The sequence below is a fragment of the Eucyclogobius newberryi genome, unplaced genomic scaffold (genome assembly GCF_026437365.1).
Source record: "Eucyclogobius newberryi isolate DKJ021-1_F unplaced genomic scaffold, fEucNew1.0.hap1 SCAF_15, whole genome shotgun sequence".
NCBI lineage: Eukaryota > Metazoa > Chordata > Actinopteri > Gobiiformes > Gobiidae > Eucyclogobius > Eucyclogobius newberryi.
Window position 1 is genome coordinate 11,425,098 of NW_027315779.1, and position 25,514 is coordinate 11,450,611.

At 43.6% G+C, this 25,514-nt stretch overlaps 1 protein-coding gene across 1 annotated transcript in view; it reads left to right on the forward strand.

The window, feature by feature from the left end:
* The first annotated feature begins 16,802 nt into the window (after positions 1 to 16,802).
* Positions 16,803 to 25,514, forward strand: part of jade2 (jade family PHD finger 2) — a 218,363-nt gene continuing 209,651 nt past the window's right edge. The window contains exon 1 of the mRNA XM_072445655.1: positions 16,803 to 17,521. The gene's annotated coding sequence lies outside the window, so the exon portion shown is untranslated. The remainder of the gene's footprint in view (positions 17,522 to 25,514) is intronic.

The window sequence follows — 25,514 nt, forward strand, 5'->3', positions numbered from 1 at the left end:
CAGGACAAAACATGGACCGGCCTCCTGCTGGTGCCAGAGTCAGGACTAAACATGGGGAATCTGCGTTTCCGTTTTATGCAGCTAAAATCTGGAACAGTCTTCCTGAAGATGTGAGACAGATTCTGCTCTGACAATGTTGAAAACCTAAGCTAAAAACAGTTTTATTTAGCTGTGTTTGACTGAAAGGATTTTTTCTTTGCACTCTTCTCTTTTATTTCTTAAACTGTCTTGTGTTTTCTGTCATTTCTTTGTGATTTTAATTCATTTTTCCTGTTGTGTGAACCACTTTGAATGGCATTGTGAATGAAATGTGCTCTACAAATAAACTTGCCTTCACTTACCGAAAAAGTAGGGGTTTGAGGTAATAAATGTTAAGAAACACTGCTCTATGATAAATGCACATTACAGAATTTTTTAGGTCTTTTTTAGATCTCTTTCTCACAGTCGACCCTGTCAAAACAAGTGCCCTTTATATCTCCCATGCCCCATATAATACATGATACCTTAGCCACTATTACACCACAGCTGAATCCATCCTTCTGCAAAGGGTGTTGTAGTGTCCCACCCTTCCAGTTAATGTTTCTCCACTCCCGTTTCTGGTGATGAAGGTGTCTCAGATTGAGATATACCCTGTGCACACATATTTTATTTAAAGTTTTACATTTCCCATGTAATATCAATCAACTTATGTACATACTTCAATTTCTCGGCTGCCTGACTTGAAGACTCCATCTCCAAAGCACTTTTGGCGGGGTCAATCAAATATACTGTCCCGTTTCCAGCATGAATGAACTGAAAGAACAAGGCATTATTCTGTTGTTGTATTGTAGTGCAGTATTGGGTGAACATTACACTTTTTGTCAAAAACAAACCAGTAGGTTCCAATGGTTGTCATTAACAAGCACAGGTGAAAGGATGGCATCATACTTGGTCAGTTTTACCTGCCAATAAAAAACACATTTATTTAGTCAAATTCTTCTCTCGCTCACTTCCTCCCTCTCGCTCTTTCTTCATAGCCGCGTTCTCTTCCCCTTTCCTCTCTTTCTTTCTCTCCATCTCTCCCTTCTGTTTCTCTCTCCCACCCCCCCTCTCTCTTCCTCCCTCCTCTCTTTTGAGGGTTTTCCTGGGCAGTGACAGTCTCAAAAACAACTGGGCTCAGTACATCTTGGACATGTTAGTGCCATGTGAACCATCTCGGACTCTGAGGATCTCAGACCGTCAAGGCTCAGGCAGTCAAAGATGTTCAGGGCCTTTCGAACAGGTGTTCACTGTTAAGGTACACTTCGGTCTCCCCGTAGTGATATCTGGGCATTTGACCCATCCTCTTGAGCTCGGCTTAGTCAGGACTACCTTCACTTGAAAAAATGTACATATTGTACATATTTTCTGTTGATTTGGGAAGATGGAGCATGAGAAGGAAACCCATCCATATACGGGCAGACACATGCAAACGGAAGGTGTAGTAACTCTGACAGGACTAGGAAAAAGGGGTGAGCTTCAGGTTGGGACAGGCCAAGATAGCGGTGGATCGGAACAAGGGGTGGAGGGTTCAGACAGAGCTAGATCAGTGTGAGGACCCTGTTTCTGAGGATGATCCAGGCTTAGCTCAGGGTTAAGTTTGGCTTTACTCAATGAACGGGGATGAGTCGATTTTTGGGAACCGCAGGGGTTTTGCTTCACTGTGGGAGGAGCAGTTGATTTTTTGACCTTTTTTTTTCAAAATAAAGGTGTGTCAAATATTGGTCACAATAATGGTCTTTTAAAAATCTCACTTAATATCTCTCTCTCTTTGCTGTTCCTCACTCTCGGTTACCGTCTCTCTGTATCTACAGGAGCTATGTGTAACATAAGAAAAACACACTTACAGTCGATAATAGATGTCTTTCCACCTGGCTTTGCTCCTTATACAGAATGACCATAGCTGTATAGTGGTCCATCAAAAAAAATTTTGTTCAGGACTTTTTCATGGTTGGCAGCATGATGTATGATACCTTCAATCACCTGAGAGGAAAAGGTTATTATTCATTAAACAAAGGCCTTTATTATTTTTTGGACTGCTTTCCTCAAATGTTGCGTCATAGCAAATGCAGTTCAATTTTATCCATGGCAGAGAATTTATCTCTGCTAAAATTATGCAGTGTATACAACCTGTAACATACAGTAGCACGTATAAAATGTAGGTATATTCCTGAAATAAATTGGTAAATTTCCACCAATTCAAAGGAAATCAGTAAACTTATGTTAAAATTGTGAATACTCACCTGTATGTGATTTGTGCATTGGAAATAATGTTGATTGCAAGATGATATTATATTATGATTCATGGAGACAGAACCTGATTTAAGTAAAAGGCAACTTAAGACTCAAACTACTATAATCACTTAGCATTTACTTTCTAGGTCAGCTGACTTAGGTGCTATTGAAAAGAATCCTTGTTTTTTGACGAAAAATATTCCTTAAAAATCTACAAAGAGTTAATTTGAAAAAGTAAAAGGTGTGCGTGATACCTGGAGACCACAACTACTATAATCACTTGGGTTTGACTTTCTAGGTTTGCTGACTTAGGAGCTATTGAAAAGAATCCTTGTTTTTTGACGAAAAATATTCCTTTAAAATCAACAAAGGGTTAAATTGAAAAAGTAAAAGGTGTGCGTGATACCTGGAGACCACATCTACTATAATCACTTAGCTTTTACTATCTAGGTTTGCTAACTTAGGAGCTATTGAAGCGAATCCTTGATTTTTGACGAAAAATATTCCTTAAAAATCTACAAAGGGTTAATTTGAAAAAGTAAAAGGTGTGCGTGATACCTGGAGACCACAACTACTATAATCACTTAGCTTTTACTATCTAGGTTTGCTAACTTAGGAGCTATTGAAAAGAATCCTTGTTTTATGACGAAAAATATTCCTTAAAAATCTACAAAGGGTTAATTTGAAAAAGTAAAAGGTGTGCGTGATACCTGGAGACTCAAACTACTATAATAACTTGGGGTTGACTTTCTAGGTTTGCTAACTTAGGAGCTATTGAAAAGAATCCTTGTTTTTTGACTAAAAATATTCCTTTAAAATTAACAAAGGGTTAAATTGAAAAAGTAAAAGGTGTGCGTGATACCTGGAGACCACAACTACTATAATCACTTAGCTTTTACTATCTAGGTTTGCTAACTTAGGAGCTATTGAAAAGAATCCTTGTTTTATGACGAAAAATATTCCTTAAAAATCAACAAAGGGTTAAATTGAAAAAGTAAAAGGTGTGCGTGATACCTGGAGACCACAACTACTATAATCACTTGGGTTTGACTTTCTAGGTCAGCTGACTTAGGAGCTATTGAAGCGAATCCTTGATTTTTGACGAAAAATATTCCTTAAAGATCTACAAAGGGTTAATTTGAAAAAGTAAAAGGTGTGCGTGATACCTGGAGACCACAACTACTATAATCACTTGGGTTTGAATTTCTAGGTTTGCTGACTTAGGAGCTATTGAAAAGAATCCTTGTTTTTTGACGAAAAATATTCCTTTAAAATCAACAAAGGGTTAATTTGAAAAAGTAAAAGGTGTGCATGATACCTGGAGACCACAACTACTATAATCACTAGCTTTTACTATGTAGGTTTGCTAACTTAGGAGCTATTGAAAAGAATCCTTGATTTTTGACGAAAAATATTCCTTAAAAATCTATAAAGGGTTAATTTGAAAAAGTAAAAGGTGTGCGTGATACCTGGAGACTCAAACTACTATAATAACTTGGGGTTGACTTTCTAGGTTTGCTGACTTTGGAGCTATTGAAAAGAATCCTTGTTTTTTGACGAAAAATATTCCTTAAAAATCTACAAAGGGTTAATTTGAAAAAGTAAAAGGTGTGCGTGATACCTGGAGACCACAACTACTATAATCACTTAGCTTTTACTATCTAGGTTTGCTAACTTAGGAGCTATTGAAAAGAATCCTTGTTTTTTGACGAAAAATATTCCTTAAAAATCTACAAAGGGTTAATTTGAAAAAGTAAAAGGTGTGCGTGATACCTGGAGACCACAACTACTATAATCACTTAGCTTTTACTATGTAGGTTTGCTAACTTAGGAGCTATTGAAAAGAATCCTTGATTTTTGACAAAAAATATTCCTTAAAAATCTATAAAGGGTTAATTTGAAAAAGTAAAAGGTGTGCGTGATACCTGGAGACCACAACTACTATAATCACTTAGCTTTTACTATGTAGGTTTGCTAACTTAGGAGCTATTGAAAAGAATACTTGATTTTTGACAAAAAATATTCCTTAAAAATCTACAAAGGGTTAATTTGAAAAAGTAAAAGGTGTGCGTGATACCTGGAGACTCAAACTACTATAATAACTTGGGGTTGACTTTCTAGGTTTGCTGACTTTGGAGCTATTGAAAAGAATCCTTGTTTTTTGACGAAAAATATTCCTTTAAAATCTACAAAGGGTTAATTTGAAAAAGTAAAAGGTGTGCGTGATACCTGGAGACCACAACTACTATAATCACTTGGGTTTGACTTTCTAGGTCAGCTGACTTAGGAGCTATTGAAGAGAATCCTTGATTTTTGACGAAAAATATTCCTTAAAAATCTATAAAGGGTTAAATTGAAAAAGTAAAAGGTGTGCGTGATACCTGGAGACCACATCTACTATAATCACTTAGCTTTTACTATCTAGGTTTGCTAACTTAGGAGCTATTGAAAAGAATCCTTGTTTTTTGACGAAAAATATTCCTTAAAAATCTACAAAGGGTTAATTTGAAAAAGTAAAAGGTGTGCGTGATACCTGGAGACCACAACTACTATAATCACTTAGCTTTTACTATGTAGGTTTGCTAACTTAGGAGCTATTGAAAAGAATCCTTGTTTTTTGACGAAAAATATTCCTTTAAAATTAACAAAGGGTTAAATTGAAAAAGTAAAAGGTGTGCGTGATACCCGGAGACTCAAACTACTATAATCATTTAACGTTTACTATCTAGGTTCGCTCATTTAGGAGCTATTGAAAAGAATCCTTGTTTTTTGACAAAAAATATTCTTTAAAAATCTACAAAGGGTTAATTTTTTAGCCCAAAAGGACTATGACATCTAGGATTAGCAACTTGGATTCATGCTCAATGTTTTTTTTTTTTTTTATAAATATGTTTATATTTTTTAAGATAACAAACGGTACTTTAGAGATTGTCCCTAACTGGCGCACCAAGCGGCACTTCAGCGCGCAGCTCCCTGTGTCGAGCTACTGCAGGCGGGGCACACTCAGAGGAAGCTCCCGCTCTAGTTGCGGAGGCGAATATCCAACGTCCAACGTGAAACTAACTTCACCGCGGTACTGTAATTACGGCGACACATTACAGCAAAAGTTGAGAGACAGGATCGTGTGTGGAATCAATGATGATCGCATTCAACGACGACTCCTGGCAGAAACGGACTTAACTTGTGAAAAAGCGTATTCTATTGCAGTTGCTTCGGAAACAGCAAATAAAAACGCATTGGACCTCCAGAATCCAAACGCAGTGACAAGGTGCTTCAAACTAAACAAGGGTTCGTACAGCAGTGGAGCGTTCAGGAGTGCTATCGTTGCAAAGGACAACACAACCCAGGTGAATGTAAGTTCAAACAAGAAAAATGTCATGCATGTGGAAAAGTGGGACATATTGCAAGAGCTTGTCGAACAAAAAGTAAACAACAGAAGGGACATGCTAAATTTAATGCTGGAAAAAAGGATCAGAGAAATTCAAGCTACCACTCACATAATGTTCAAGAGCAACCAGAGGATAGCAACACTGACAGCTCAGAAGACAGTCCTTTTGCATTACAGTGTATGAAGTTCAAACTGGGACGTATAAGTGAAATACATTTGAGGAAAGTTGAGCCGTACATTGTGAGCATGAAACTAAATGAAAAAAGAATTGGTTTTGAAATAGATACAGGCTGCAGTCTCACAGTTATGAATGAGAAGACATTTCAAACAACATGGGAAGATGGAGAAACTCCTCGCATCAAGCCAGTGCAAATAAAGTTGTAGACTTACACCGGAGACCCAGTGAAAGTGGTGGGAGCTGCTTATGTGAAAGTCAAATATAATCAGCAAAGAGCTAAACTACCGTTGGTTGTTGTTAAAGGAGATGGCCCCACACTGCTGGGCAGAGGCTGGCTTGAGGAAATTCAGTTGGACTGGAAAGAGGTGAAAGCGAAAAATAAGGCTCGTCAGGTACAGCACTTACACTTGGAGAAACAGATAACGCTACAAGGAATACTGTGTAAGAACGAAGAAGTGTTCAAAGAGGAACTTGGCACTTTAAAGGGCACTAAAGCCACAATTCATGTGAAAGAAAATGCTGTTCCGCGTTTCTTTCGTCCAAGATCGATTCCTTATGCAATGAGAGCAAAAGTGGATGAGGAAATTGACAGATTGTTAAGAGAGGAAATTATCACGCCTGTGAAATATGCTGAATGGGCCGTGCCTGTTGTACCCATCCTGAAACCAGAGGGAACTGTTAGGTTATGTGGAGACTACAAATTAACTGTAAACACTGTTTCCTCATTGGAGCAGTATCCAATACCCAGAGTGGATGATTTGTTCAATACACTAGCTAAAGGCACACAATTCACCAAACTAGATATGAGTCATGCTTATCAACAGATATTGATGGATGATGAGGCAAAGAAATACCTCACGGTGAACACACACAGAGGACTGTTCACTTATAACAGACTACCGTTTGGTGTGGCGTCAGCTCCAGCCATATTCCAAAGGACCATGGAGAGTCTCTTAAGTGGGATTCCTCTGGTCGTGGTTTATCTGGATGATATTTTGGTCAGTGGGGTGGACAAGGCTGATCACTTAAAGAATCTGGATATTGTGCTGACAAAGCTAAAAGAAGCTGGATTGCGCCTCAGAAGAAATAAGTGCACCTTTCTTCAGGATGAAGTGGAGTATTTGGGATACAGAGTGGATTCACAAGGATTACATCCAGTGTGTAAAAAAGTCAAAGCAATCCAAGATGCTCCAGCTCCTACAAATGTCACAGAGCTGAAATCGTTCCTGGGACTGTTAAATTACTACAACAAGTTCCTTCCCAACTTAGCAACAAGATTGGCTCTGTTACACGAACTGTTGAGACATGATGTTCGTTGGAAATGGAACAAAGAACAGGAACAAGCTTTTCGAAACTCTAAAGACTTGCTGAACACGTCGGATGTTCTGGTACACTACTCAGCTGATCGAGAGCTGATACTGTCGTGTGATGCTTCACCGTATGGAGTAGGAGCAGTGCTATCACACGTCATGGAAGATGGAAGTGAGAGACCGATTGGATTTGTCTCGCGCACTTTGCAACCTGCCGAGACAAGATACTCACAACTGGACAAAGAAGGACTGGCCGTGATATTTGGTGTGGAAAAATTTCATAAATACATATATGGACGGAACTTCACCATTTATACCGATCACAAGCCGCTGATTTATCTGTTCAGTGAAAAGAAGCCGATTCCCCAAATGGGATCTCCAAGAGTTCAAAGGTGGGCAGTTAAACTCAGTGCGTACATGTATAATATTGTGTACAAACCAGGAAAAACCATGCTAATGCCGACGCCCTGAGCAGATTGCCAGTTCCGGTCAAACTAAAGGAAGAGGAGAGGACTGAGCAAGTTCTGATGATGGACTTGTTAGATGAGACATTGGTCGATGCAAACCAAATAAAAAAGTGGACTTCCAAGGACGAAATACTAACTCACGTCCATGATTACATCCTAAAGGGTTGGCCTGCAGAAACAGAACCGGGTCTTAAACCTTTCCACCAGAGAAGAATGGAGCTCAGCGTAAAAGACGGCTGTGTTCTCTGGGGATCTCGAGTTGTTATTCCAACGAAAGGGAGAGAGTATATGCTCAAACTTCTACATCAAACTCACAGCGGAATGACAAAAATGAAAGGTCTGGCAAGATCATACATGTGGTGGCCAGGAATGGACCAGGATGTAGAAAAAACTGTTCAGGCATGTCATGAGTGTCAATCTCACCAAAAAGCACCAGCTCAAGCACCATTGCACCCGTGGGAATGGCCTGAGTCGCCATGGTCAAGGATTCATGTGGACTACGCGGGACCTTTCCTTGGAGAAATGTTTCTTGTGATTGTGGATGCTCATTCCAAGTGGTTGGACAATCATCCAACAAAGACTAGCACTTCACAAGTGACAATTGAGAAACTTAGACAAAGTTTTAGTGTTTTTGGTCTACCAAAAATGCTTGTGTCCGACAACGGGACCTGCTTCACAAGTGCGGAGTTTGAGACATTCATGAACCAAAATGGCATACGTCACGTGAGGTCTGCTCCCTTTCACCCGTCCTCAAATGGGCTCGCTGAGAGAGCGGTTCAAACCTTCAAAGTGGGGATGAAAAAGATGAATGAAGGAACAATACAAACCAGGCTTTCGAGATTCTTGTTTGGTTACAGAATTACACCTCACGCCACAACAGGTTTGTCACCTGCAGAGTTGATGATGTCACGCAGACTGAGATCCGCCCTGGATTTGGTTATGCCGGACATGAAAACAAAAGTTCAACAAAAACAACTGAAACAAAAAGAAACTCACGACAGCCACAGCAAATCGAGATGCTATTCATCTGGAGATGACGTTCTCATCAGGAATTATTCCTATGGACCAAAATGGATTCCTGGTGTGGTACAAGACTGTTCGGGACCTCTTTCTTATACCGTCAGTGTTGGAAGTGGTCAAGTGATGAAAAGGCATGTAGATCAGGTTAGATCTAGATTGTCCGATCCGGAGCTAACTGTTGAAAAAGAGCCTACCTTGCCGTTGTTTCCAAGTGTTACCCAAACTACTCTCGAGTCAGTGCAGACACAAAACAAATCCATGTTAGAACTGACTACTTCTAATCAAGAGAGTGTTGCAGAATTACCTCTTGCTCCAGACAGTCAGGTTGAGGCAGAAGTGAGACGCTCGACTAGAGAAAAACGTACACCTGTTCATCTTAAAGATTCTGTTCGCTAAAGTAAAAGAAAGTACAAATGTTGAGTTGTTTACAAATGTGTTTGCAGTGTTATGTTGTGACCGTTAATTATTTGAAATTACAGTTACGTGTTGTTCGCTTAAAGGTGGGGGAGATGTGGTATATTGCACTAGAGAATTGTATGTGTATTCTGCTCCTCTTAATGTGAATGTGTTATTGTGTGCAATAGAGTGTCATTATTAGTGCTCCCCAATAGAGGGCGCACTTGCCTTGAGTATGTATGTTGTTACCAGTTCGCGAGCAAGTGATGCTCTGCATGTACCTGTGATAAAGTTGAGATTAAAACACACGACGGAAATTGAGATGTTGTTCTACTTTATTTCGGCCAAGATACAACACTCACGTAAGAGTAAAGTTAAAGTACATTTCCATCGTCGGTATCCCTTTTTTCCCCCTGTCCTTATTATACAAATTGAGTCATATTTGCTCAACATTTCCAAAAGTTTAAACCAAAAAGCCATTTCTACTTATGAAAACTGTGTCTTTAAACATTTTTGATGTATAAAGTGTAACATGCACCTCCCCCCACCCCCGGCATTCCTTTAACTGTTTATTATTTGTTATAAATGGTTTGTCATAAACAATTTTGACAATTAAAAAAAAAAAAAACAACATAAATACTAAAAAAACTTTAAACTTACTTTAAAATAATATTACTCAAGTAAAAGTACAAAAGTATTTGGGGGAACTATTACTCAAGTAAGAGTAACTGTCTAGACGTAACATCGAATTCATTATTTAAAGTTAATGTAAGAATAATACTTTAAAAAGTAATGCAGATGTTTGTGATGTGTTTGTGATACCAAACCTCTTTATGGAAACACTGGCACAGCTGTATTTATAATGCTGTTGTTGTTGTCGTTGTTGTTGGTGGTGGTGGTGGTGGTGGTGGTGTTGTGTGTTTTATGGACTCCAAGTCTAGAAATAAATAAACGATGACGGTACAGCTAATCAGAGTTTTTACAGGCTCCCTGACAAATAAAGAATACATTAAACTACATTTTACATCATGATCTTAATTATTGCTCAAACCAATAGCTAAATTGTGCCATAGAAAAAAGTACAATTACTTCAATCTTTTATTTAATCAATTAAAGGTGTTTTATCGCTCAAAAACACTTTGAAAAACAAACACTCTTACTGTGAATGTACTTGCCTCTCCACAGATCTGACCTGTAACTCACCTGTCTGTAAAACCCTAAACAAAATTATAACAGTTGAGTGATATTAAAAAAACAACTTACATTTAGGAAGGAACAGTGCTCATCATAACCGCTGTGGCATTTCCAAGCCAGTTGGCGAGGGGCCCTTTTTAAGCCTGGGGCCCCCCACGTTACATAGTGCACCTTTAAAACACACCCAAATAATGATCAAGATTCAATCCGATTGCAGCCACTTTTCCATGGGTTTTGTTTTGTCTCGTGTTCTCTTCCTCCGAGGGCTCTAAAGCTCGCCTGGAGACCGGGTCATGATGTGGTCAATTCAGAGCTCCGTTTACCTGAGAACCACTGCATCCCGTTTGGCTTCGGCTCCAGAGGCACGAGGGGGATTTGAGGTTTAAATGTGATCAATGTTTTATAGACGGACACATTAAGCAGCATCGAGTGAAATATAGAAACTGGACTGTCTTCTTTATGTCACTGCGACAGGCTGAGGAGGCTGGTGCTTCTGCTGCTGCCCTGGAGATGAGGCAGAGGAGCGAGAGAGTCTAATCCAGCTTCATTTGTATGTATTCCACATTTTATAAACAAGACCATTTCCAAAGTGCTGCACATAATATAAAGCTCTAAAAGTCAGTGAAATTAAGTAAAAAATAATAATTTATTCAGGGTCAACATTTCCTCTTTTGTGAAGGATGTATCTGAAAACGGAGCTCACTCATTTAATTATTTAGGTTTTGTTTAGGACAGTGTAGCATTGGGGATGAGAATGGTGAAGGACATGCAGCAAACTGTTGCTGGAGTCAACATGACAATACCAAGTGGGCCGCTACAATCATGTTTAAAAGGTAAATTCTTAGTTTTCCTCCTAAAGTCTTATGTCCTGCTTAAGGCTCATTGGCTGTGAGTTTGTGCTACTTTCCCCAGACACAGCATCAACAATGACTCATGGAATAACTTACTGCCAACGACGCTCTGTGTGGAGGAAGAGAGGGAGAGGGAGAGAGAGAGGGAGAGAGAGAGGGAGAGGGGAAGGGAGAGAGAGAGGGGGAGAGGGAGAGAGAGAGAGAGGGGGAGAGGGAGAGAGGGAGAGGGAGAGAGAGAGGGAGAGAGAAAGAAAGAGAGGGAGAGAGAGAGGGAGAGGGGAAGGGAGAGAGAGAGAGAGAGAGAGGGAGAGAGAGAGGGAGAGGGAGAGACGGAGAGGGAGAGACGGAGAGGGAGAGAGAGAGGGGGAGAGAGGGAGAGAGAGAGGGAGAGAGAGAGAGGGAGAGAGAGAGGGAGAGGGGAAGGGAGAGAGAGAGGGGGAGAGGGAGAGAGAGAGAGAGGGGGAGAGGGAGAGACGGAGAGGGAGAGACGGAGAGGGAGAGAGAGAGGGGGAGAGAGGGAGAGAGAGAGGGAGAGAGAGAGAGGGAGAGAGAGAGGGAGAGGGGAAGGGAGAGAGAGAGGGGGAGAGGGAGAGAGAGAGAGAGGGGGAGAGGGAGAGGGAGAGAGGGAGAGAGAGAGGGAGAGAGAAAGAAAGAGAGGGAGAGAGAGAGGGAGAGGGGAAGGGAGAGAGAGAGAGAGAGAGGGAGAGAGAGAGGGAGAGGGGAAGGGAGAGAGAGAGGGGGAGAGGGAGAGAGAGGGGGAGAGGGAGAGAGAGAGAGGGGGAGAGGGAGAGGGAGAGAGGAAGAGAGGGAGAAAGAGGGGAGAGAGAGAGGGAGAGAGAGAGGGGGAGGGGGAGAGAGGGAGGAAGAGAGGGAGAGAGAGAGGGAGGGAGAGGGGAAGGGAGAGAGAGAGAGGGGGAGAGGGAGAGGGGGAGAGAGAGGGGGAAAGGGAGAGAGAGGGAGAGAGAGGGAGAGGGGGAGAGGGAGAGAGAGAGCGAGAGGGAGAGAGGGAGGAAGAGAGGGAGAAAGAGGGGCGAGAGAGAGGAGAGAGGGAGAGAGAGAGGGAGAGGGGGAGAGAGGGAGAGAGGGGGAGAGGGAGGGGGAGAGGGAGAGAGAGAGGGGGAGAGAGAGAGAGAGGGGGGAGGAGAGAGAGAGGAGAGAGAGGAGAGAGAGAAAGGAAGAGAGAGGGAGGAGAGAGAGGGGAGAGGGAGAGAGAGAGGAGAGAGAGGGAGGAGAAAGAGAGAGAGGAGAGAGAGGGAGAAAGAGGGAGGAAGAGAGAGAGGGAGAGAGAGGGCGGGAGAAGACAAAGGCTATAAAGTTAACTGCTGAGTCCATAAAGAGGTTTGTGTGAGCGTTGGACAGGAGCCAAAGCTCAGCCCAGTGAAGGAGAAGAGTGTCACATTCAGACTGAGAGAGGCAGGTCCTCACACTGTCCACCAGGGGGAGCAGCATCTCCATGGAGATAAGCAGGTAACGCCACCAGGGCAAGTTACAGGCCAGATCAATCTGGACACACTCAAAACTAACAGACATAATGCAGTGAAGCGTATGAATGTGTTGAAGACAGTAACGTGCTTTGGCGCTTAGACCCCGGCAGGAATGGCCAGCGAGGCATTAGAGGTGCGAATCCGGATATGAGACTCTTCCCCCCGGAGTCCAGAGACATCCCACTGCACTTCAGAACCATGTGTCTGGGCCTCTAAACTCCTGCCATGGCCACAATGAATGGATACCTTTGAGGACACGTTTGTTGCACCAAACAATCAAGGACTAGACCGAAAACAAAATAGAAACGCAAGAAACAGAAATCAAATTAATTTACAGTCCACCAAGTCCATGAAACATTCGTCTTATTTTCTGATGGAGTCGGTGCTTCAATCGGCGTCGGAACTTCGATCGCCGTCGGGGCTTCAATCGACGGCGTTGGAGCTTCGATTGGTGTCATTGGAGCTTCAATCGGCGTCGTTGGGGCTTCGATTGTCGTCGTTGGGGCTTTCGACTGTCGTCATTGGAGCTTTGATTGTCGTCATTGGAGCTTCGATTGTCGTCGGAGCTTCGATTGTCGTCGGAGCTTCGATCGGCGTCGAAGCTTCAATCGGCGTTGGGGCTTCGATCAATGTTGGAGTTTCAATAAGAAATCCAACTTTCCTGAAGTTAATTTTTTGCAACTCGTATGACAACAAAATTAAGCCAGAAAATTCAACTTGGCTCGGTCCATTTTTCTCATTTAAATATCCCGAATATGCAATGAATGAAAAATTGAATGAATGATGAAAGATGAAAGATGAAAAAGATTGTTCCTTTTAACGAAAGGTGATAGACATTTTGAACTCTTAGTTTAGTTTGTATGTTTCCATCAGCTCCTTCCAGGTCGTGAGCACAGATTTGACTGAATCACAATTTCCTCCATTTGTCATCTGCCAGTGAACAGGAACCACAGCCTGAAGTTTCAACGATTTGACTTAAGAATGGAATAGTGTGAGAAAAAGTCTGTGTTTTGTTTCATCAGCACCAGAACGCTGATGTTGGAAGTGCGTCTCGAGGGTCAGAGTGTCTCCCAAACCTTCTGTTGGTGTAAAAAGCACCTTGTGGCGTGAGAGACGGAGGACGGCAGTGGATTAGACCTCCATCACCACCTGCTCCGCTCCAAATCTTTAAATATAGATTTTAGTGACAGTGCAAAGGAGGTAATTTACTTTCCAACACATCAGCGTCAGCCAATCAATCAAGGAGCAGATATTATCAGAGCGGTGGAAAGAGAGAAGGGGGGAGAGAGGGAGGAGGAGAGCGAGAGGGGAGGGAGAGGAGAGAGAGGGGAGGGAGAGGAGAGAGAGGGGAGAGAGAGAGAGAGGGGAGAGAGAGAGAGAGGGAGGAGGAGAGAGAGGGGAGAGAGAAAGAAGGGAGGAGAGAGGGAGGAGGAGAGAGAGAGGGAGGAGGAGAGAGAGGGGAGAGGAGAGGGGAGAGGAGAGAGAGGGGAGGGAGAGGAGAGAGAGGGAGGAGGAGAGAGGGGAGAGGAGAGAGAGAGGGAGGAGGAGAGAGAGGAGAGGGGAGAGGAGAGAGAGGGGAGAGAGAGAGAAGGGAGGAGAGAGGAAGGAGGAGAGAGAGAGGGAGGAGGAGAGAGAGGAGAGGGGAGAGGAGAGAGAGGGGAGAGAGAGAGAAGGGAGGAGAGAGGGAGGAGGAGAGAGAGAGGGAGGAGGAGAGAGAGGAGAGGGGAGAGAGAGAGAGAAGGGAGGAGAGAGGGAGGAGGAGAGAGAGAGGGAGGAGGAGAGAGAGTGAGAGAGAGAAAGAGAGAAGGGGGGAGAGAGGGAGGAGGAGAGAGAGAGAGGGGAGAGGAGAGAGAGGGGAGAGGGGAGAGAGGGAGGAGGAGAGAGAGAGGGGAGAGGAGAGAGAGAGAGGGAGAGGAGAGAGAGAGGGAGGAGGAGAGAGAGAGGGAGGAGGAGAGAGAGAGGGAGAGGAGAGAGGGAGGAGGAGAGAGAGGGAGAGGAGAGAGGGAGGAGGAGAGAGGGAGAGGAGAGAGAGAGGGAGGAGGAGAGAGAGAGAGGGAGGAGGAGAGAGGAGGTTGTATTAGTTTAAGCAGCTGCAGTTTATGAATGAAACTGTCAAATCAAACAATAATGAGCAGCGTTTGTCTCAAAACTGAACTTTTCTGTGTTCGAAGTCCCATAATTCTTTTATTTATGTGTTCGACCCCTTCGGCCCAGACGTGACCCTTCAAGTTCAAGAATGCACCAGTTTTCTACCACTTAAGTGAGACTGATGCCTCAGAATACGAGAACACAGGACCACAGCTTGGCACCTCTGGTGCTCCACACAAGACCCTCTGGTGCCCCACACGAGACCCTCTGGTGCTCCACACGAGACACTCTGGTGCCCCACACAAGACCCTCTAGTGCCCCACACGAGACCCTCTGGTGCCCCACACGAGACCCTCTGGTACTCTGGTGCTCCACACGAGACACTCTGGTGCCCCACACGAGACCCTCTGGTGCCCCACACGAGACCCTCTGGTGCCCCACACGAGACCCTCTGGTGCTCCACACGAGACCCTCTGGTGCCCCACACGAGACCCTCTGGTGCCCCACACGAGACCCTCTGGTGCTCCACACGAGACCCTCTGGTGCCCCACACGAGACCCTCTGGTGCCCCACACGAGACCCTCTGATGCTCTGGTGCTCCTCACGAAACCCTCTGGTGCCCCACACGAGACCCTCTGGTGCTCCACAAGAGACCCTCTGGTGCTCCACACGAGTCACTCTGGTGCTCCACACGAGACCCTCTAGTGCCCCACACGAGACCCTCTGGTGCCCCACACGAGACTCTCTGGTGCTCCACACGAGACCCTCTGGTGCTCCACACGAGACCCTCTGGTGCCCCACACGAGACCCTCTAGTGCCCCACAAGAGACCCTCTGGTGCCCCACACGAGACCCTCTAGTGCCCCACACGAGACCCTCTGGTGCTCCTCACGAAACCCTCTGGTGCTCCACACGAGACCCTCTGGTGCCCCATACGAGACACTCTTGTGCTCCTCGCGAGACCCCTGGTGCTCCACATGAGACCCTCTGGTGCTCGTCACAAGATCCTCTGGTGCTCCTCGCGAGACCCTCTGGTGCCCCACACAAGACCCTCTGGTGCCCCACACGAGACCCTCAGGTGCTCCACACGAGACCCTCACGAGACCCTCTGGTGGTCCACACGAGACCCTCTGGTGCCCCACACGAGACCCTCTGGTGCCCCACACGAGACCCTCTGGTGCTCCTCACGAAACCCTCTTGTGCTTCTCACGAGACCCTCTTGTGCTCCTCGCGAGACCCCTGGTGCTCCACATGAGACCCTCTGGTGCTCGTCACAAGATCCTCTGGTGCTCCTCGCGAGACCCTCTGGTGCCCCACACGAGACCCTCACAAGACCCTCTGGTGCCCCACACGAGACCCTCAGGTGCTCCACACAAGACCCTCACGAGACCCTCTGGTGGTCCACACGAGACCCTCTGGTGCTCCACACGAGACCCTCTGGTGCTCCACACGAGACCCTCTGGTGCCCCACACGAGACCCTCTGGTGCTCCTCACGAAACCCTCTGGTGCTCCACACGAGACCCTCTGGTGCCCCATACGAGACACTCTTGTGCTCCTCGCGAGACCCCTGGTGCTCCCCATGAGACCCTCTGGTGCTCGTCACAAGATCCTTTGGTGCTCCTCGCGAGACCCTCTGGTGCCCCACACAAGACCCTCACAAGACCCTCTGGTGCCCCACACGAGACCCTCAGGTGCTCCACACGAGACCCTCACGAGATCCTCTGGTGCCCCACATGAGACCCTCTGGTGCTCCACACGAGACCCTCTGGTGCCCCATACGAGACACTCTGGTGCTCCTCACGAGACCCTCACGAGACCCTCTGGTGCCCCATACGAGACACTCTGGTGCTCCTCACGAGACCCTCACGAGACCCTCTGGTGCCCCATACGAGACACTCTGGTGCTCCTCACGAGACCCTCACGAGACCCTCTGGTGCCCCACATGAGACCCTCTGGTGCCCCACATGAGACCTTCTGGTGCTCCACACGAGACCCTCACGAGACCCTCTGCTGCTCCTCCGTTTGACACAGGTGACTTTAGGACATTCAGACTTAAGTTTTAGAGTAAAGACTTAAAGTGTTGTATCCAAACAGTAAAATCTGTTTGTTTGACGTGAGCTTTGAAATGTCCCGTCATCGTGTGAAAGCCGCTTTAAGCATGACACAGCTGCAGTTCCCTCCGCGGCCTCTGCGCGGCGCAGTGTCCCCGCTGTGCCTGAGTAGGAAGTGCAGCCTGCGGTACAGTGAGTGAATTGAAAGTACGCCATAGATATGGCGCCAAAAGAGTTTTCAAGCTGATGTCGAGCTCGTCTTTAGTGTGCACCGTGTAGTTTCCCCGCGGAGGCGAGAGTCCCGGAGCAGAGCCGGGCCCGGTGCGTCCTGAGCGGCGTGCGCGGAGCGAGGAGGCGCGAGGACCAGAGCAGCAGGACCAATGTTTGATTTCAGAAGGAGGGACGTTGCAAAACTCGCTCACGTTCTTTTCTGACTCATCTTTTGGGAATAAAGCATCCTTTTCTTTGCACTTTGGAGCCGCGTTGATGCGCTGCACCCGGGGCCCGGGAGAGCGCTCCGTTAGGGTATTTTCTAAATGCGACATGCTTTCCTCCGTGCGCGGGGTTGTGGGCTCCACGGCACCGTGAGGACCGCGGCGTGAGCGCCTGGTCCTGGACTTCTCTACCCGCGGACACTGCGGCTCAAACTCATTTGACGTGGATCTTATTCTCTTGGATTTGTTTTGAAGGTGACGCTGTCAGAGGCGCGCGAGGCGGTGCTGTCCTGTCACTGCGGGGACGCGCGCAACTACCGCTCACCTCAAAACTACATGTCCCCGGCCGCCAATGCGCTCCTAGTCCCCGGAGCACGTCTCTGCGCTCGGAACTGACCCACAACAAGGTAAAAACACAGAACCCACACCACACACACTCTACACCGGGGCTCTGAGCCGCGTGTCCGGGCAATGGGCGCGCGGCTCCGGGGGATACAGCGGTGCGTGTGCGGAGCTGCAGCGGGGCCACGGAGGACGCCAGGCGGGCAGCAGGAGCAGGAGCCCGGCTGAACTTGACCATGGCTGTGTTTACTGGGAATAAGAGGGCCACAACATGACCAAAAACAAGACCAGATCAGGGTCTAAACCAGGACTAAACCAGGTCTAAACCAGGACTAAAGCAGGACTAAAGCAGGACTAAAGCAGGTCTAAGGCCGGTCTAAAGCAGGTCTAAAGCAGGTCTAAAGCAGGACTAAAGCAGGTCTAAAGCAGGACTGAAGCAGGACTAAAACAGGACTAAAGCAGGTCTAAAGCAGGTCTAAAGCAGGACTAAAGCAGGTCTAAAGCAGGTCTAAAGCAGGACTAAAGCAGGACTAAAGTAGGACTAAAGCAGGACTAAAGCAGGTCTAAAGCAGGACTAAAGCAGGACTAAAGCAGGACTAAAGCAGGTCTAAAGCAGGACTAAAGCAGGTCTAAGGCAGGTCTAAAGCAGGTCTAAAACAGGACTAAAGCAGGACTAAAGCAGGACTAAAGCAGTTCTAAAGCAGGTCTAAAGCAGGTCTAAAGCAGGACTAAAGCTGGTCTAAAGCAGGACTAAAGCAGGTCTAAGGCAGGTCTAAAGCAGGTCTAAAGCAGGACTAAAGCAGGACTAAAGCAGGACTAAAGCAGGTCTAAGGCAGGTCTAAAGCAGGTCTAAAGCAGGACTAAAGCAGGACTAAAGCAGGTCTAAAGCAGGTCTAAAGCAGGTCTAAAGCAGGTCTAAAACAGGTCTAAAGCAGGACTAAAGCAGGACTAAACCAGGTCTAAACCAGGTCTAAACTCCAACACAGACCATGAACCAACACAAACAAATCTAGGGGCAGGGTAATCTGGACTAAACTATGTTTAAACTAAGACTAAATCAGAGGTAAACTAAAAAAGGTCAGCTAAAGAAGTTAGAACCCAAATAAACAGCAGAAGTGGGACTGATCAGGACTTGAGCAGAATCCGACTAAACCTGTGCCTGGTGCTGTGATGTGAGGTTCTGGTCCAGGGGGGCGTGTGCAGGAGCTGGAGCCAGGTCTGATTTTGTGCATGAAATGTTGAAATGTGTTTGAGAAAAAGAGAAGAAGGGATTGATATGAGGAAAAGAGGGAAAGGAAGGGAGAGAAAGAGAGTAGAGAGAAACTGGGGAAAAGAGAGGTAGAGAGAGAGGAAAAAAGAGAAAGATGGAGAGGGAGGAGAGAGAAAGGAAGAGGTTCAATGCATCATTCATTTATTTATTCAGTTTAAATGGATAAATATATCCATAAAAAATATAAATACATCCATATTTAAAATGTATAAATATATCCATATATAGAATATGTAAATATATCCATCAAATATATATATGAAATATGTAGATACATTCATACAAAAAATACAAATCCATCCATAGAATATAAATATAGCCATATACAATATAAAAATATAATATAATAATGCATATTAAAAATCCATCCACTGCCTGTCCAAAAAATTGACACAGGTCTTCTCCTGCTACAGTCTTTCAGTTGTGACATAGTATTTAAGCCCAACTGATGCAGTGAGTGGCCTCTCATTTCTGAAACAACCAAGTGGAAAGACAAATCCCGTGGTCATGGATTAGATGCCAGTCTGTATGAGAAGGGTCAAATCACTGTCATCGAGCAGAGAAAACATCTGAGGAGAAACAGAAAGATCTGAACCCCAGTGAGAAGCTCACGGCGTGTGACTTGTTTCTGTGGCATTTTATGTGTGGTATGTATAACTTGGCAAACTACATAATAATCTTTAATCTTACCAAGCTTGGGCTTCCTTTGAAACACGAGCGGGGGATTAGAGCACCATGGTGAAAAAGACCACATTGGTGCGCTGCAAACTCTGTAAGATACTTAATAGATAACACGTGGCTGTATAGTTTATGTTCGCCTAATGATCGTTTTTCAAAGTGCAACGACAACGTGGCTACTGTCCCTATCGTCTAATCTGATGGTTAATGCACATTTAGTCATATTATTTATTATTGCTTTGGTATAGTGTTGTTCTTCTCGCCCTTTAAAAGATCCCTGGGCCTGGAGGAATATGGCCTGCATTGGGGGACTTGAGGGTTTTATATTTCGCCGTCTACAAAATCTCCGGAATTATCGGGCCAGTAATTTTTTTCTTCGAATTGTCTCACTAATGGAAATGGAATAGCAATAAAGAGGATGCTTTATGTTCACGCGATCATCATAAACAGACTATATTATATACAAGACAAAACATGATGTGAAATGCTTAAGTGTGCTGTTTATTCCAGTAATCACATCCACAAAGTAAAGTCAAATAAAATGCAGTAAAGTGAAACAACAGGCCAGAGGTTGTGTCTGGTTCATTGGAGCTTTAGCCACGTCTCACAGAGCCACAGACGAGGAGTTACTAAACATCTTTTTGTGAATCAATCAGATCAACCTTATGAAGAAAGAGGATATTTCTACCATTCAGATTTTATTTACAGAGAAAACTTTTGTTATGTTGGAGTGACGAGCCGGGCCTTTGCATGGAAATTAACAGCAGCTGCAAATGAACCTGTCTGAGTCTGTGGGACTTATACAAAAATGAATAAAGAAGCAGTGGCTATATTTCGTTCTACTTCTGCTACAACACACAAACTATTATTTGTGTCCTCGCTGTTGTCTTTGCTGTAGTATTTACACGCTCGAGACCCCATGACGTCATGAGTCCATTACCGTGTTTAATCTGTACCCGGCGCATCTGAAGCTGTTAAAACTGAAGTCACCAGGGACTGAATAAAGGCTTTCAGTCATGACATCACCTTTTTATTCTGCTCAAAATGGACTTGTACTGCTACTATGCGACTACTATTACTGTTTTATTGTTACTACTAATACCATAATACTTCTACTGTGGCTGGGTGATATGGTGATACATAGAAAATACACTTTTTTGGGGCCAAAATCGCAATCTCATGACTCACTATTTGCTCTTGATTGCCGCTCTCCACACTTTTTCTCGCTCACACCTCCTGTTGGTCGCCCTTAGCAATGTTCTAAGGCCGACTCAACGAACTGCAACAAAGCGTGAACTCACAGAAAAATCACAATAACGATCTTTATTGACCCGGGCCTTGTTCTTGCAGCGCTTCACAACAGAAACAGAAAGACAACAATGCACAAGAAAGACAAAGGCAACATAAAGATGCTCACTGTACAAAAACTTCTACTGATTTATGGAGCCAGGCAGATTTAAACAACACGAATAACCTGCGATTCTAATATACTAATGAAATTAATTACTACCACTAGGGCTGCAGTGATTGATCGACCAATTGTGACTGGTCGACTGTAAAAGATAATCGCAGTTGCGTTTTGACAATCGTAACCGCTGTCGAGACTATACAGACCATAAAAGCATTACAGAGGAAGCGACATAATCAAAACCAAGTCACAATATATATAAAATAGAAATAAGTAACATACTTCATTGGCAAATATTCTCTAGAAGACTTCAGTCACCACATTTCACCTTTTACGCTCTTTGATTAAATGCTGTATTTCAAAAGCTTTAATGTACGAAAGAAATAAGTGTTTTACTAGTCCACTAATCGAAAAACAATACTACTACTACTACTACTACTACTATTATTATTCCTACTACCACTACTACCACTACCACTATATTACCATTACCATTACTATTACTATTACTATTACTACTATTACTACTATTACTACTATTACTATTACTACTATTACTACTATTACTACTATTACTACTATTACTACTACTACTACTATTACTACTACTACTACTACTACTACTATTATTACTATTATTACTATTACTACTATTACTACTATTACTACTATTACTACTATTACTACTATTACTACTATTACTATTACTACTATTACTACTATTACTACTATTACTACTATTACTACTATTACTACTATTACTATTACTACTATTACTACTATTACTACTATTACTACTATTACTACTATTACTACTATTACTACTATTACTACTACTACTACTACTAATTTATTTTTATTCCGATTCAGAGAGAGACTGATATATCTGTTAAATCTGTGGTGCTTTCCAGAAAGTGTGAACACTGTGAAAAGACGAGACCTGCACACGCCGTCTTATTCTAAATATTAAACATTTTTATCATCGCTTCACTTTGGGCTTTAGTTTTGGGTCTGAAAAAGATGTGACCTCCTTAAGCTGTGCCCGTGCCAGAGGGTTTGTGAGCGCGAGGAAAGGGTTTGGAAGGGTTTAAATGCCTATTCTCCTTCGACTGAAGACAAAGACCGATTAATCGACTAAATGGGGGCGTGGCGTGTCTCCACCCATCTGATCCAAACGTGACTGCAAAGGCCACGACTGCACAAGAGTTAGTGCAGAAAACTATTGACAGAGAAGAAAACTTGTGTGAGTTATAGAAACCCTTTTAATCAAAATAAAATAATTTGTCGACTAAAAATGAGGTACCCCAACTTTAAAGAAGATAAAAAGTGATTACTGCTCTTATAATTCCACAATGTCACATAGTCGGCACATACACAGTTACTTACATGCACATATATAATCACACATATATATATATATATATATATATATATATATACGCACATACTGGCTGCATAACAGTCATACACACCTATACACATGCACACACCTGACACTGTGAAAAACCTTAGACTACCATTCACATTCCATGCAGTAATCTACTTGTTTATTTGTGTTTTAATTAATTTATCTTTATTTAATTAATACATTTATTTTGTAGTCAATGAATTAGCTTAATTGATTTATTTGTTAATTCATTGATTTATGTTTAATTTGTTTTCTTGATCTTGATCTATTTATTGACATTAGTGTTTGTTAATTGCATCTTTAATTTACGTTACTTCAATTGTACCTGTTTTAACTTTGTTTTTACACTATTTAGATGTATTTTATCCGTATCTCTACAAAGGCTCTGGTCGTGTAAAATCATCGCTGTTGAAATGTTTTTTACTTTATTATTATGTAGAGCTGTGCCCTGTAGTGAATGTGAGTTAATAGTTATTATATTCACCTTATTGAGTTTATAGTTATTATTTTCACCTTATTGAGTTTATAGTCATTATATTCACCTTAAGGCGCCGCCGTGTATTGCATTAGTCAACATGGAGCTGCTGGTCTCCACAGACATTTTTTACAAAAATCAATCTACTTCACATAATATTTTGACGGCGAGACTTTCCCCTCATTCTCCACTCAAGTGAACGTAATTCCTGCTCAACCGGAAACCAGTAAAAATCAGGAAATCTGTTGCAGAAAGAGGCAGAAAATATCGACACAAATGAACGTATCGATATTTCTTTGGATCATCTTGATTGCAATATTTCGACATTTTCCACAAACTCTGACCTCTTTTTTTCCTCATTTTCCCTGCATTTTCCAAGTCCAGATAACAGATAAATTACTGCCGGGACGTGTGTTAACCCTGATATATCGACTCCATAATAAAATTGCGCATATCTTCAAAACGACATTCGCGAAATAGTACCTAAATTTCAATATGCATGAAAAAACCTGATACTGATCGATCTCTACTATTGCTACAGCACTATTATTACCCCGTCGCCTCCTGCTGCTCTGTAACCGGAGATGAGTCACTGTGTAAACCCCCCCACGGGTTCATGTCGATCATATCTGCTCCCGTAGCTCTATTAATCTGAACTGTACTCGCTCTTCCCTTCTCATCTGTCTCTTCCCCCATTCTCCTTGTTGGCTCAATCTCCTTCCCTCTCGCTCTCCCTCTCTTTCCTCCGTCTCTCCTCCAGCGTTGTTTTTTTTTTTTTTGCCCGGAGACAGCAGTTGTTTACAAAAGCTGAAATGGAGTGTGTCATCGGAAGGCGCTCTCTCAGACTCCTGATATCTCTGGGTCTGGACCAGGGCCAGTCCGAGCCTCGTAGGCCTCCGAAAACCTGGCGAGACGCGTCCGAAATCCAGACGCCGTCAAGATATTTTGGGTGGAATTCAGTTTTTATGGCTGCAAGAATCACGAGAATCAATATTGCAATTTACTGCATCTGCAAAGTTTTGTTTGTAATTTCCTGCTCACCCTGTAGTTTAAAGCCTCTACAAACGTGTTCTGAAGTACGTGGGATTCTTGTATTAATTCAGTTGCCTTTTCTCAGACGTTGATGAGTTTGAATGTGAAAAGAATCCTATGAAAGCATAAATCGCAATTCTGATCCAGCGCTATCGTGTCACACTTGTTATGTTCATATTTACCGAGCGGATCTTGAAGGAATGTGTTTACAAAGTGTTCCAGTACATGGCAGATTTGGCGCATCAGCTGCAAACGTGTCACATTGGTTTGAGCGGTTGTAGTTGTCGTGTTGAGTTATTCTCGATTATAAAAATGTTCTTTTGTGTTTTTATGCAGAAGAAGAATGAGCTCCTCACGTTGGGCTGCTAGATTCTCAGGCCGATATTTAGCTTGGGCTGAAAAAAACAGACTGAAGGAAATGCATGGAGCGTTTGTTCTTGAAGACTTTAGTGCAGCGTTAAAAGTGTTTAATGTACTGTATCAAATGTGGCCACTGCAGTGACACAGGGCTGTGGATGTAATCATTGCCGTGTGTAGAAATGTGTGTCTATATTCTTGTTCTTTTCTTATGTAGCGTGCCCTGTATTATAACTGAGCTCTAAATATTGGCCTCAAATTATGATCTGATTCAGAAACACCGCTATCGGCCATGAAAAAACCCGTCTCCTTCTTTTTGACATGCTTGGGTTCTTTAAGAGTTCTACAGACGATCAGTACATTCTACATGTGTGGGCCAGAGTTTGGACTCCGCCTTTGCACTATTTAAAAGTCATGCTTAAATATCTGCAGGAAATCAATACCGAAAGCCATTTTTATTTTGTTTTTGAAACCCTTCAAAAACATTTTAAATAATTGAAATTCCTTTTTTTTTTCAATATTCCCAAGCCATAATTTCATTAAAACAAATGTGCTCTTCAAGTTTTAGTCCAACTCTGTCAAAATGAAACAAACTGTCAAAACCAAGACAAAATCATGGCTAATTTAGACTGAAAAAACTGAAAATCATTAAACACACATACATATATGTGTATACTTGTACACTTCGCAACCCTAGCAGTGACTTTTCCATGGAGACCAGCAGAACCTGAAACGTTACATAGCACCTTTAAGACATCTCCACGCTTCGTGCGCCACACGTGTTTGTTTTGACAGTGAAGTCCCGTGTTTCTCTCCCATGTGCAGCCTGCGTGTGGCTCTGTGTGTGCCCACGCCGGCTCCCGATTGGTTGAAAAGGGGGGTAAGGACGACCATGTGACCATGCGATTAGCATTAGCGGCTACGTAGCAAGTGGAAGGGGGGGGAGTGGTGATGTCACACGCTCACAGTGGAACATTGTGTTTTTACTGAGGAAGTGCAGGGAAAACATGGGCACGAATCTGTGGGTTTCAGAATGATGAGAGGTTAGGACAGTTGCCATAGCGATTAACAACTTCAAACTAAATATTACATCTTTGGGGAATGGGGAAAGCTTTTGACATTTATAGACTCTTTTACGCCCTGGAGTTGCGTCTAATCAAACGCTTCTTCACGTTCAGAATGATGAAGCAAAGCCTCATGTTAAAGTAGATACTGGGACACGCCCGGGTCGGGATGGGGGTAATATCACACTTCTTTCACCACTCAGTATGCAATCTGAGACTTCTATCAATGGAACTCAGTGTATTTTTTGTCTTCTGGTTATGCTTAAGCCAGATTTTCTCTATTTTGTCCAAAGAAACAACAGTATATTCCCCTCTTTACTGTTGGCAGGGATCAAAGTGGTCACACTGGGACAACTGGGACATGTC